Raw genomic sequence first — 13074 nt, forward strand, 5'->3', positions numbered from 1 at the left:
GCGTTCACATACACACGTACACACCCACACATATACACACGCATTCACACATACACATACACAAACACACACACATACACACACATATATACATGCATTCACACACACACACACATAGATATCCACATATACACACGCATTCACATATACACGTACACAAACATACACATACGCATTCACATACACACACGTGCATACCCACATATATACATGCATTCACATATACACGTACACACACATACACACATATTCATACACACACTCACACCGACCTCCTACCCCCTCCCCCACAACCACACAAACACATATACACATACACACATAACCTACACCAGCATCTCTCAAAGTTTGGTCTCTAGACCGTTAGCATCAGAAATACCAGGTTTACATATTAAAAATGGAGATTTTTGGAACTTACCCTGTAAGAAGTAATGGCACTTTTTTGTGCTCAGACCCCTCCCTTGGACTCCCTTCTCACAATGCACACAATTAAATACGTGGGACCTACAAGGGGAAATAATTATATAGTTTTCTATCTCTATAACTATATATCAATTTTCTGATGTGGTAATATATATGTTTATTTATTAACACATGAAATAAGATTTAACATCAAGTTTAATAGCTTCTGTTGTTTCAGCATAAACATTAATTTGCGGTATCTACAACAATAATAACATGACTTCAAAATATTTGGGGTGTCTGTTGGTGGCATCACAGATACTGATACTTCCCGAGTTTGTGGCCTACTTTCAAAATGCTAAACTTCACTTAAAGGTTAGTGAAAAGAGGCACCTGGGTGGCTCAGTCGGTTAAGCGTCCAACTTCGGCTCAGGTTGCTAACTCAGTTTGTGAGTTTGAGCCCCGTACCTGGCTCACTGCTGTCAGCACAGAGCCTGCTTCAGATCTTCTGTCCCCCTCTCTCTGTCCCTCCCCAACTTGCACGCCCTGTCTCTCTCTCTCTATCAAAAATAAATAAACATTAAAAATCATGTTACGAAAAATAAGGGTTAGTGAAAATAAAGATGTGAAATGTTTTCCATCCAAGGTCAGGGACCTCCTGAATTTGAGTTAGGTACACCAAGTTTTAAAAAAACAACAACCCTCCTCTAAACCTCAGAGAGTCAAGTCTCAGAGAGAAGGTCTAAGAATCCGCATTTCAGCAAGTTTCCAGAACAGGAGACCCTCTGCCTGAGCATTGTGTTCCAAACAGCTATACTTTCAAGGCTCCTTCTGCTTGCAGGGCTTGCCCCAACATTGCCACATTTTCCCTGATAATTGTCTTCATCCTACACCCTATCCTCAGGCAGATTTCCTTTCTCTTTTATCTGGGCTCCATAGCACTTCTGGAATGTGCTCATTGTTCTGTTCTCTGTCCCACCCCACCATGGAAGACAAGGATAGAACAGTCTGTCAGAAAATGTTAAGATCAGCAGAAAACACATAAAGAGCACATGAAATCCTGGATAAGATATTTCGCTTTTCTGTTGAGTGAGAATCTATAAAATAACGGGCATTTGGGAATGGCCTTTTTAGATCATCTGCCTTTCCCTGAGCTCCATATCATCATGGGTTTGGGGTTTTGTCCTTGGATTTCCAAGCAGGTTCCTGGGCCACCTTCGTCACCTTCAGGGTGTGACCCTTGGGACCCTTCCCACGTACCTTCTTTCCTCCCAAATCAACACCCTGAGCCCTTTAACCCTGTCACCCACTCTGTCCTATCTTCAAAGTCCACTCTTCCCCGTTAAGTATCCTTTTATGTTTGTTTCTGCAGCTACTAGAGGCCTAGCAGGGGTTTGGGGTTTGGGGATAGAAGTGGGAAAGAGAAGCAGTGGGTTTCACAGTTCACTGGTCTGCCAGAGGGTGATTATATGAAGAAAAAAAATCCACAAAGGTCTTATTCCACAAAACCCAGCTCCTATAGACACATCTTCTATACCTTATTATATCCTGTATCTTATGCTGAAGAGGGTCTGTCTCCTTCCCCAGTTTGAGTGATGTTGTCAAAGTCACCAGCTCCAGGAAAGATAGGGGTGGGAGGAGTGTTGGGGGAGAAAACTGGATCAAACCGCATAGAGGTGTTTCTGAGCTCTGTTGTTAGACTGAATTCCACCCCCCGCCCCCCGGCCCCGAGCAGGACCCACTATTTAAAACCCAGTGATTTATTTATTTTTATTTTTATTTTTTTACTGTTGAGCAAGTTAACCTCTTTAGGCTGAAATTCTCTGAGTCAGTTATAATAATACGTTCCAGGGTTGTGTTATATAAAGCACTTCACTCCGTATCGCATACATACTAAGTGTTTGATAAAGGAGCTTTATTACTATTTGTCTTTTATTTCCAACACCCAGCAGAGTGCTGGCACATAATAGGTGCTCAGTAAACTCTTAAGCACTTGAAGTGCAAGAAAGAACTATAAGAGCTGAGAATCAGGAAACGTAGGTCCAAGTCTTACCTCTGCCACTGACTTGCCTTTGACCTTGGTTGCCCAAGGTCCCTTATTCTTTCTAGCCAATGACCTAATCTGTCAATTGCAAGGATTAGATGATCTAATTTCAAAAGCAGGGGTTCCAGTGTTTCAGGATTAAGTAGAGATCTAGCTACCGATTCCACTACGACAAAACAGTAGTATTTCGGACCCCCATCCTAGAATTTCACAAGGAAATCGATATTTTAACTTTTGAGTGTGATTTTGATCACTAATCAGGTTGAGAGCTACTATTCCAAGGCTCTTTTATCTTGAGGCCTCAAAGATTATAGTTTAGGACAGTACAAGGAATTACACAAATAGCCTTTGCAGGAAAATAGAACCTGGAATCTTTCCAATACACAGACTTTTTATATGATGAGAGCATTTTTTATTCCTATGGGCCCTACCCCCTCATTTATTCAATAAATAACTGAGCCGTTATGTACCAGGAGCTGTGGAAAGACTTGGAGTCCCATAGGGAACAGCACATCGTCCTTTCTTTGGAGGAGCTCAGAAGCTGGGGGAGGAGGAGAGACCAGAAAACCAGGGATCTCAATACAACCGCCCCTGTGAGGGTACAGGGAGACGGGAGGCAATGGCCCCAGGAGGAGCTCAAGACTCAGTCCTGGGTGTTTAGAAGTGACCTTCTGAAGGAAGTCACATTGAGCTGCCTTCTCTCTTCCTTTTCCAAACACAAAGGGAAGCCTTCCTTGATGAATCAAGGCTTCTTCACAGCCAACACAGCATGCTGAGGCACAACCTACAGATTGATTAAATGTCCCAAACTCTCCTCTGTGAAATGGCAAAACAATTAAAATGTCCACGCTATTAAATTAGAGGGGGGAAAAAAGATGGCTGCTTCATTCTTCTTCCCCTTCCTTCCTTCCCTCCTTCGTTCCTTCCTCCCTCCCTCCCTCCCCCCACCTCTTTCTCTTTCTTCTAAATAGCAGCTGAATTGAATTCTTAAGCATCCACTAAGTGCTCATTACATACTCAAGCCAAACTCTGCTTTGCCTTCCAGAGGAATGGGAGTTTGCTTTAGACTGGGCAGCTTGGAATAGGCTAGGGGTCTTTTTCCTAGCCGCATCATTAAAATTTCCCTAGTGTGGACAGAGCAGTTACTAACTGGCCAATGAAAAATACTTAAATATCATTAAAAAGTTTCGACTCTTCGTAATTCTCCTTAATGGTGCAAAAATCAGCTCCAGACTCCAGTTCTGAGATTGCATTTTCAAAAGACCTTGCGCTAAAGTCTCAAATTACCTAATTACCATATTTATTGCCAGATTCTGTTTTCTAATCCCTGGTGACTCCGTCAGTTAAATTTATGTGCTGATCCTTTTTTTCTTTGACCATGGGTACTGAGTGGGGCTTGTTGTGGCCTGAATGGGAAAGCCTTTTGGTTATGGACAATAGAAAGAAGCCTGGGCAGGAGGGGCTCTGAAAGGCACACCCGGCCAGAGCCTGACGGAGGGAAAGGGAAACCTTGGCTGGCTTCCAAGCCATCATTACCGGCATCAGACTCACCATATTGTAATTGTAATGGATATAAATTAAGCTACGCAAATAATCTGGCTCCTCTCCCATTTAGAAGACCCAAGCCAGGAGCCCCCTTGAATTCTGCTTAGATCCAGAGAGGCGTGGTTTCTCTTCATTCTTCCTTAATTGGAACTTTGTTGCAACAAAGTTTATCATCACCAAGAGGGAGAAAACAAATTAAATGGTAATTATATTTAGGTATCCTGTGGTTCTATCCAAGGGAGAGAATGGCTATGACTCTGAAGGTTTTTAAAAGAACCATGGCTTGCTTCATGGATGCCAAAGTTCAGTTTCATACAGGTCAGTGGGCAGAGTGGTTTTGTTTTTGTTTTTGTTTTTAAGGAGGTTGGGCATGAGGAAGAAAAACAAAATCCCATTTTAGTTTATTTTGAATATTCTGGAGGTACCCCGATTCTCTGAAAAACAAAAAAACAAAACAAACCTCTGATGGGCTAAAATGAACATAACTTGACTTAGCAATTCCTACTCTATTTTCTTTTGCTTCTTCTCATTAAGTAAAGATAAAAGGAAGACTATACACACACAGCTAAACAGAATAAAATAGAAAATCAAACCTGGAAAGTGCTTTCTCTTTTAATGAGCAAATATAATATCTGGAAAGGCTTTGTGTTCATACACTGTTTGTGGCTGGGTAGTTTTCGTATCTGCTTTTGAATTATGATATTCCTAGCAATTTTTTTTCTGCATACTATTTTATCTGCATACTAGAGAGATATCCCCTCTCCCCCCTTTTAAAGGTTAAAAAATTTTCTTCCTTTAATGGCTGAGTGGGTTTCATATATCATTTAAAATTGAGATATTCTTACCCACTTTCTCCCTAAATTATTGCAATATGCTGATGTTTCCCCCTTCTAGGTTAAAGACTATCTTCTTCTATATATACCCTGTATTTTTTCAAGGACCCCACTTGTCATCCCAAATAGATGCTACACTTAACACTCAACCATCCTTGGCAAGGAGGCTCTTTGCTTATAACATGAGAATAGAGATTTGCTCCCTGGAATACATTGCAATACCGCAATAAAATAAGACACATAACAGCTAAAAGCACAGACAAAAACTGAGCTGAGGACTTCTTAAAAGTGTCCAATTACTACAGTAAAGCAACATATAAAAGATAATGACGTCATAAACCCCAGAGGCAAAATGGGAGCCTCTGTATTTAGCAAATGAACGGAGGAAACTTAGCGTTTACTCAACAGGGACACAGACTAGGAACTGTGCTCCCTCTTCCCTCCAGTTTCCTTCCTTATTTGCAAGAATCCTGAAAGGTCGGCCTTATTAGCCTAACTAGCTATTTATTTGTGTATTCATTCATGCCTTATTTATACATATAGACTCCCACAAACTCATCCACTTACTCACTGGATGCCTGCTACAGGCCAGACACTCTACCGGGTTCTGTTGTGCAAGGTGAGTCGACCCTGCCTTTGAGGTGCATCCAGTTTAATAGGGTAGGAGAAGGCGAGGGGGAGAAAGCAGCAAAAAGATAAATCCTGCAATGTTGAGTACCACTACAGAGATATGAATAAAATGTTGATGAAGCTAAGAGCAAAACCTGGAGTCATTGAGAGATCAAGAGCTTTCTCTCGCCTTCTTTCCTTAGATAGAAACTACAGAGAACAAGGGCCTTTGGCTAAGAATTTAATCGAATCCTTGCTAGGACAGCGATTGCACTGATTTTCTTCCAGTAATGAAGGAAGCGGCTCTTGCCATGGGGTCTGTTCTTTTTCCCTGCAAGCTCCAAGTGGCCCAATTTAGAAGGGGGGAAGGTTAAGTAAAAAGGGCTTCACTCTATTCTGCAGGATAATGTGATTTACAGATGCTATGGGCAGAGATGAACTTTTCAAATTATGAAGCACTTCCAAAATTAGTTCTTTCGTTCTTGTGGCTGAGAAGATTCTTTCCCCAGATATGTCCTGGGGAGGTGGTACCTTGGGAGTGTTTAGCCTAACAAGTGTGTCTGCACTCCCATTAGTGGGTGCTTGGGAAGGAATGAGAACTGGAGAACCCGGGAATGCTTGGACCATGCTGGGGAAATCTCTTCCCCTGTTCTATGAACTGTCACCGGCAGTCATGAAGGGTGTTGTGTGGTGTTTTCTGACCCCACTTCGGATATCAAATGTGTGTCATTCTCCCATCCCAGCTCTCTAATTCCCCAATCCCAACTGGGTATCCAGCAATGCAATGCAATTCTGACACTACCCACCCGGAGGTAACACAGACCCCAGAAGACTGCCCCTACCTCAGATGCCAGCTACGGATGGAATGGCCAGGCCACCCACACTCCTGGCCAGCTCACTCCAGATTTGGAGGCTCCCATGACTCCCTTCATCAGGTTCTATAATCTACTAAAATGACTCACAGAACTCGGAAAACACCTATTTACATTTATGGTAAAACCCTGAGTTATGAGTAACTTGATCTGCGAGTGTTCTGCAAGATGAGCAAACATTTCTAATAAATTTTAATTTGATAAATGAGTGACGTCTTGCAATATGAGTAGTACGTGACACTGAATGTCACATGATCACAACTGAGCCAATGGTTTTCTCTCTCTCTCTCTGTCTCCAGGATTGTGGGTGATCATCTCCCATGCTTGGATGCTCCGTCTCAGACGGCGGTGTTTGGCAGAAATCAGTGATTTTTCAGAATGTCGGAAGGTGCCTACAGCTGGCACTAGTGTATTTTGTCTCTTCAAAGCGCCTATGAACAGTCCTTTGCTTTTCCAGACACGAGTAAGCTTAGGAATGCTTTGCTTCACTCTAGGTCAGGCTGCCTGTAGATATAGACCCTTTCCTCTGCTGCCTTATCGCTAGTTGCATTAAATACAGTAGATGACAAGAGTTTATTAATACTGTACTATAGTCAACATCCGTGCGAGCACATAAAATGGCTCCCATGCAGAAAAAGATTGAAAAGAAACACAGTAAGAAAAAGGAGATGATTACAGTGGAAGTTAAGAAGGAAATCATCGAGAAGTATGAACGAGGTATGCAAGCCGTCGAAATTGCAAGATTTCACAAGAAGTCTACATCTACCTCTCGTCTGCAGAGGAGGAGGAGAGAAAGGTGGAGGAATCCCTCACTTCAAATAAGATTAGGGAGATGTGTAAAATTTGGGAACCTGCAAAATTTTGTGGAAAAGCACCACCTGAATAAGGCTGTAGCAGGGCAAGCGATGAATGTTTAACGACAACGTGATGTCACATTTGCACAAAGTCCTCAAAAGGAGGCAAATGCAAGTGTCACTGGACAGTTGCCTTGTTAAAGTTGAACGAAGAGAAAAGGATTCCATCGAGCCAATAGATAGCAGTGATTCCGTTACTGATAGTGAAAATTGTCCTACACAATAACCCTCCTCTCTCTTGTCTCCTTCACACCCGCACAAAGGTTTTCAAAGGTAAGTGCAAGTTGATTTGTTTACTTTTCTTTCTATTTTCTTTACATTTTTCTTTATTATTTTGTAGAGTATTACAGTGTTGTCATCCTTTTTTAAATGAATATTTTTAGATCGTGGAACAAATCATCTGAGTTTCCATTATTTCTTATGGGGAAATTTGCTTTGATATGTAAGTGCTTTGGATTACAAGTATGCTTCCAGAATGACTTATGCTCGCAAACCAAGGTTTTCCTGTACCAGTTTTGCATAAAGACTAGAACTCAGAAACAGACAAATGGAAGAGATGTATAAGGCAAGGTATATGGTGCATGGAGTGGGGGAATGTGAGGACCCCGTTGGGGTGCACCACTCTCCAAGCACATCGATGTGTTCTTCAACTCAGAAGCTCTCTAAATTTCATTGTTCAAGAGTATTTATAAGTGAATCTACAGCCCCCCCCCCTTCCCTCCCTTGACATTAGGGTGGGGTGGATGGCTGGAGGGGCTGAAAGTTCTTACCTACTGATCACAGGTTGGGTTTTTCCCATCCTGATGCTATCTGGGACCTCTACCCTGTAACACTTCATTAGCATAAACTCAAATATAATCAAAAGGGGCCCTGTTATGAGTAATAAAAGACACACCTATCACTCAGGAAACCCCAGGGTTTTTAGGAGCCCTGTGCCAGGAACTGGGGACAAAGACCAAATAAATGTTTTATTGTACTTTGCTGTACAACGGGTAGTAGAGGAGTTGGATTTTAACCTAGTTATCTGATTCCTGAGTCCTTCTTAGTGTTGTTCTTTTATTTTTATGGCTTGTTACTTTATTATTATTTCCCCTACCTATCGTTGGCGTTACATCTATCATACCTTTAAAGATTCAGAACTCAGTAGTGTAAAAACACAGGTGAAGTAAAAGCCCCAAAGGGTCACAACTGGCATCTTGTGATTCATAGTCTAAGACTCCAGGATAGAGATGTGAACAGATATGCAGCTGGCCAAAGCTGCCATGCATAGTGCTTTAGACTGTTCACTGTACAAGGCCATCCAACCAAGGGCAAGTAGAGACCAGTAAAGACTGAAATCTAGTCTGTGCTCTGCTTATCCAACAGTGGGACTGCCTTGGCTTGGGAAAAGGACAGTTTAATTCCCTCAAAGTTACCATTCGGGTTAGCTGTGTCCGGCCTGCAACTAACCGATGGGTACGAAGGCTATAAAATAACACAGAAAAATGTTTTCACCAAGCAGGTGAAAATTGCGCTGTGTGACTTTGTTGAATGATACGAATATACCTAAAAAATGAGTACAATTCTGAAAAAGCATATGCTCAGGAAAAGTAAGGTCTGAAGTGGGATATTGGCTTTTTTCTCTTTTATTTCCTTGTTTCCCCAAATTTCAATAATATGGTAATATGGCATTTATAATGAAAATAAATATTTAAAAACAAAACAATACAATGCTATTTTTATATATATCAGGCTTTCGTAAAGACAAATTAAAGTGTGTGTGTAGGTGATGTAAATGTGTATTGGGCTGGAGGAAGCAGAGGGAGGGTTATTGAATCATCCTAAATGGGAGTAGTGAGAAGTATGTAAGGTGACATTGACAAGGGACTAAGGGCGGACTGGTTCCTGTACACAAAAATTAGGTAAGTATTCTTTTTCTACCATCATTGACCAATTTCCCTTCTCCATCATATACTTATTTCAACAACTAAAGATTTATTTGGTGAAATAAGTAACTCTGTTAATACAAAATGCCTCCTCTGTGAGGGTTAAGCCTTGTAGACTCTCTAATGTGCATAAACTTAATTAGATCAGCATCTCAGTGAGAGCCCAGTATACAGGTTCCCTGTTATCAGAACTTCAGACTGAGGAGCCTGAAAGGGAGTTTTACATGCTTTCCTGTTATCAGCTTCTCCCTGTAATCACCGTTTCAGTAGAGGACCCACTTTAGAGAGATTTCGAGTTTCTGAACTGAACTTCAGAAGAATCACTTTAATAATAAATGACAAAGATAACAGGGATGATGATGTAGACACTGATAAAAACCAACACTTACTGAGTGCTTGTTATGTGCCAGGCACACGCTTGAGTGCCTTACGTGTATCTTCCCTTTTAATCCTCATTGATATTCTTACAGGGCAAGTGCTATTTTCTCCCATTTAACTGACAAGCAAATTTGCGAGGGGTATGTAACTTGCCCCCAAATCACCCAGCTTTGAAGCCCCACAGATGGGGATTCCATCCAAGTCAGCTTGCTAAGACATGAGTTTCTAACTATGACATTACAGTTTTTCTCCATAACAGGGGAAAACAAATCTTTAATGTAAAGAGCTAGGTAGTAAATATTTTAGGCTTTGTAGGCCAAGAGGCAAAATTGAGATGATTATATAGGTACTTATATAAAAAAAGCAAAAACTAATTTTTACAAATTTTTAATCAATGAAATTCAAAACTTTATGCATGTTGAAATTTGAATTTCATGTGCATGTGCTTTTCATATGTCAAGAGATACTATTATCCTTTTGATTTATTTTCAACCATTCAAGAATGCAGAAACCATTCTCAGCTTGGAGGCCATACAAAAAAATCTGAGTAGGGGCTGCAGTGGTCTGATGGCCACTGTTGCAGCTGTGATGTCCTTGGGTTGGCAGCTGTGGATGGGAATGGACAGGATATTTAACCAACAGTTAGGGGGAATCGGTGATCTGAGAATTTGTGCTGGAAAACAACAATGATGCAGAATGCCAGGAAAGAAGACTCTACCCATGTTGTCAGTCAGCTGGAGCTTCTCTGGCACAGCTACAAGGACTGCCCACCTTTCCTAGGAGTGGTGAGGTTCCCATTTTGAGTGTAGCATTGTGAGAAATTCTTCAGGGAGAGTGAACAGAATCGTTGAAATTGGAACTCATCTAGAAAATCTAGCATATGTTTGTTTAGCTGTAGGTTAAGTTTAGATGTTATAATTAGTTTGGCACTGTGCCCACTTCCCTCTCTCTTACTGTAACCCACTTGTCAAGCAGAAGGAGGGGGAGGGAAGAGGAAAGAGCAAAGGAGGACAAAGAAGGGGTGAGAGAAGGGCTGTACATATGGCCCAGGTTTTCTTCATTCTGTCTTCAGCAACTCCAATATTTTATCATACTCCGTAGAGACTGTATGTACTACCTTGTGTTCTGGAAGTCAGCCAATTCTAGTGGAGCCCAAGTGATGGAGAGGAAGGGCATGGTGAGGAGCTTCAGGACATGGTCTCATCCCCTTCTGGCTGGTTGGCCTTCAGCACATAAATAACTTCTCTGGATCTCTGCATCATCCCGTATGAAGCAAAGGATGAGCTCCAAATGTAGTGATCTTTATGAACAGACATCCTTGATTGTAATCCAAATTAGGACTAGCAATTGCTTCCAAATATATATATATATATATATATATATATATATATATATATATATATCACAAACTGAGAGTGCAAATAATGTGAATGATCACATTTGGGCCTCCAACATTAGGTACACTCTTAAATTCACTTTCAAAGAGACAAACCTTGAAGTCCCTTGGGCACCCTGCATCAAATTTTAGGAGAGAACATGAAGCTCTTACAATTAAGGTTCAACTACATTACATTAAAACACTGTAATCAAGACCCAAATAGTAGCCGCTGAACCTAGAAGAAGAGGCAAGACAGCACAAAAACCACCTCTAGCTACTAAGGAATTTGCACACATCATCAGGTCATTTCAAATTCTTGATATTATTAGCACTGAAGTTGACATGAAGGACACAGTCCTTACTTCCTAACTTCGAGGAAGTTATCTAATATCTCCAAGCCTCAGTTTCCCCATCTGAAAAATGAAAATAATATCTACTGGACAATGTTGTAAGGCTCTGGTTTATTCATTCTCTCACCTATTCAGTGAACATTTCTCAACTTTCCTCTATGCACTCTTATACCCTAAGGATGAGAATATATAATACATGGCCATGTTATTCAAGAAGCTCACAGATGAGAGGGAGGTGGTAGAAAGTAAGCACATATAAATCAGCATGCCAAATGGTGCAAACTGGGCACTGTGGGAACAAACGTAGGGATACCCTGCCCTGCCTCTCTAGGCAATGAGGGTCCCAGAAAAAGTAAGTATCGGCAAGACTGAATATGGACGGATGAGCAGGGATTAGCCAAGGCAGAAGGAGAGTGAGTTCTAGGCAGAGACAGCAGCATGAACAAAGAACTAGCAGGATGAAGAATGCGATACGCTTTGCAAACTGCCTGTCTTCTGTACCCCCGGGAAGTGTAGTGAAAGAAGTTTTGGCAACGGAAGTGATTTACACATGGTTAAAAAGTTTTGCCATTTTGATTTAGTCCATGTCTCAGCCAGGCGATCAGGGTTATCATCAGCAATAAGTCATGTTGATCACAAGAACCTTCGAAATATGACGGGAATGGCATGTTAGCTCTGCAGGCTTCCTCTCCAAAACCCATGACCCCAGTCTAACTGTGAAAAAGATAAGAGACAAGCGCAGAGTGAAGGCCAATGTATGGGCTCTCCGACCAGGAGTCCTCAAAACTGTCAAGGTCATCAAAAACAAAAGCAATCTGAAGGAATCGTTATAGGTCAAAGAAGTATAGGAGACGGGATGACTTAATGGAACATGGTTTCCTGCATGGGACTCTGGAACAGAAAAAGGGCATTAGGGCAAAATTAGTGAAATCCAAATGAAGTGTAGAGTTCAGTTGGTTATAATGACCAGCCTTGGTTCCTTAGCGGTGACAAATGTCCCACGGTATTGTAAGGTGTAGGTGATAGAGGATACTGGGTAAGGGATATGTGGGAGCTTTCTATATTATCTTTGCAACCAAAATTAAGCCCCAAAATATTCTAAAATAAATACTTAAATAATATTCAATATTGCATCTCTTTGACTATTGGTTAAGAAATGTAAAATGCAAAGAACTCTCCAAGTCATATTACTATCCCCGAGCACACTTCACAACCTTACCATTCTAAATCTCTTCCCAATATAATCTGTGCTGAGAAAAAGTGGCTATTTCTGAGATCAGCTCCCATTAAGCTTTATTTAAAGTGCAGGAGTTCAAAGAGAAAGAGAGTGAGATGGAAAGGAGCTCTTGGATTGAAGATTCCCTGGAGCTCTTTTCATCTGACACTTAATTTGATGTGACAGTGTTGCAATCTTTCCTCTGATATCTTGGAATCTGGGAGAAGGCCAATAGAATTTCACGCTTTCCAGTTATCTCCATAAATCTCAATCCTATAATTGGGAGGAATGTTCTCTCACAAAATTAAAGAAGAAAACTAATCTGCAACGAGCAAAAGATAAGGCAGTATGGTGGGAGGCAAGTGCCCCAACACGAAAGGGACAGGACAGGTTCTGGGCACAGCCTGGGCAAGCAGTACCCTGCCTCCTTCTCTATATGATCAGATGAGGACTTTGGAGCAGTTTCTCTTTTTCTTCTACCTCTAATATTTTAGAGAACCATATTGTAGACAGTTGAAAATATTTTCAGGGGCATGGCATCTCTTTTCACAAGACTGAATATTTGCAGAGCCAAGAGGAATTTCTAAACACTGATGTAACACAACTATATTTTGAAAGGCAATTTAGTTTCCAAACTAATGAGTCTGGATGGTTCAGCCTAATGGGGC

The 13074-nt window shown here is 41.3% G+C and overlaps 1 protein-coding gene across 3 annotated transcripts in view; it reads left to right on the forward strand.

The window, feature by feature from the left end:
* Nucleotides 1–13074, forward strand: part of LRATD2 (LRAT domain containing 2) — a 132997-nt gene that overhangs the window by 62126 nt on the left and 57797 nt on the right. For 2 of the 3 annotated variants that reach the window (XM_049632911.1, XM_049632912.1), the window contains one exon: nucleotides 6605–7432. The exons of the other annotated variant lie outside the window; for it this stretch is intronic. The gene's annotated coding sequence lies outside the window, so the exon portion shown is untranslated. The remainder of the gene's footprint in view (nucleotides 1–6604; nucleotides 7433–13074) is intronic. 3 annotated transcript variants of the gene reach the window in all.

Source organism: Panthera uncia, chromosome F2, assembly GCF_023721935.1.
Source record: "Panthera uncia isolate 11264 chromosome F2, Puncia_PCG_1.0, whole genome shotgun sequence".
In the NCBI taxonomy this organism is placed as follows: domain Eukaryota; kingdom Metazoa; phylum Chordata; class Mammalia; order Carnivora; family Felidae; genus Panthera; species Panthera uncia.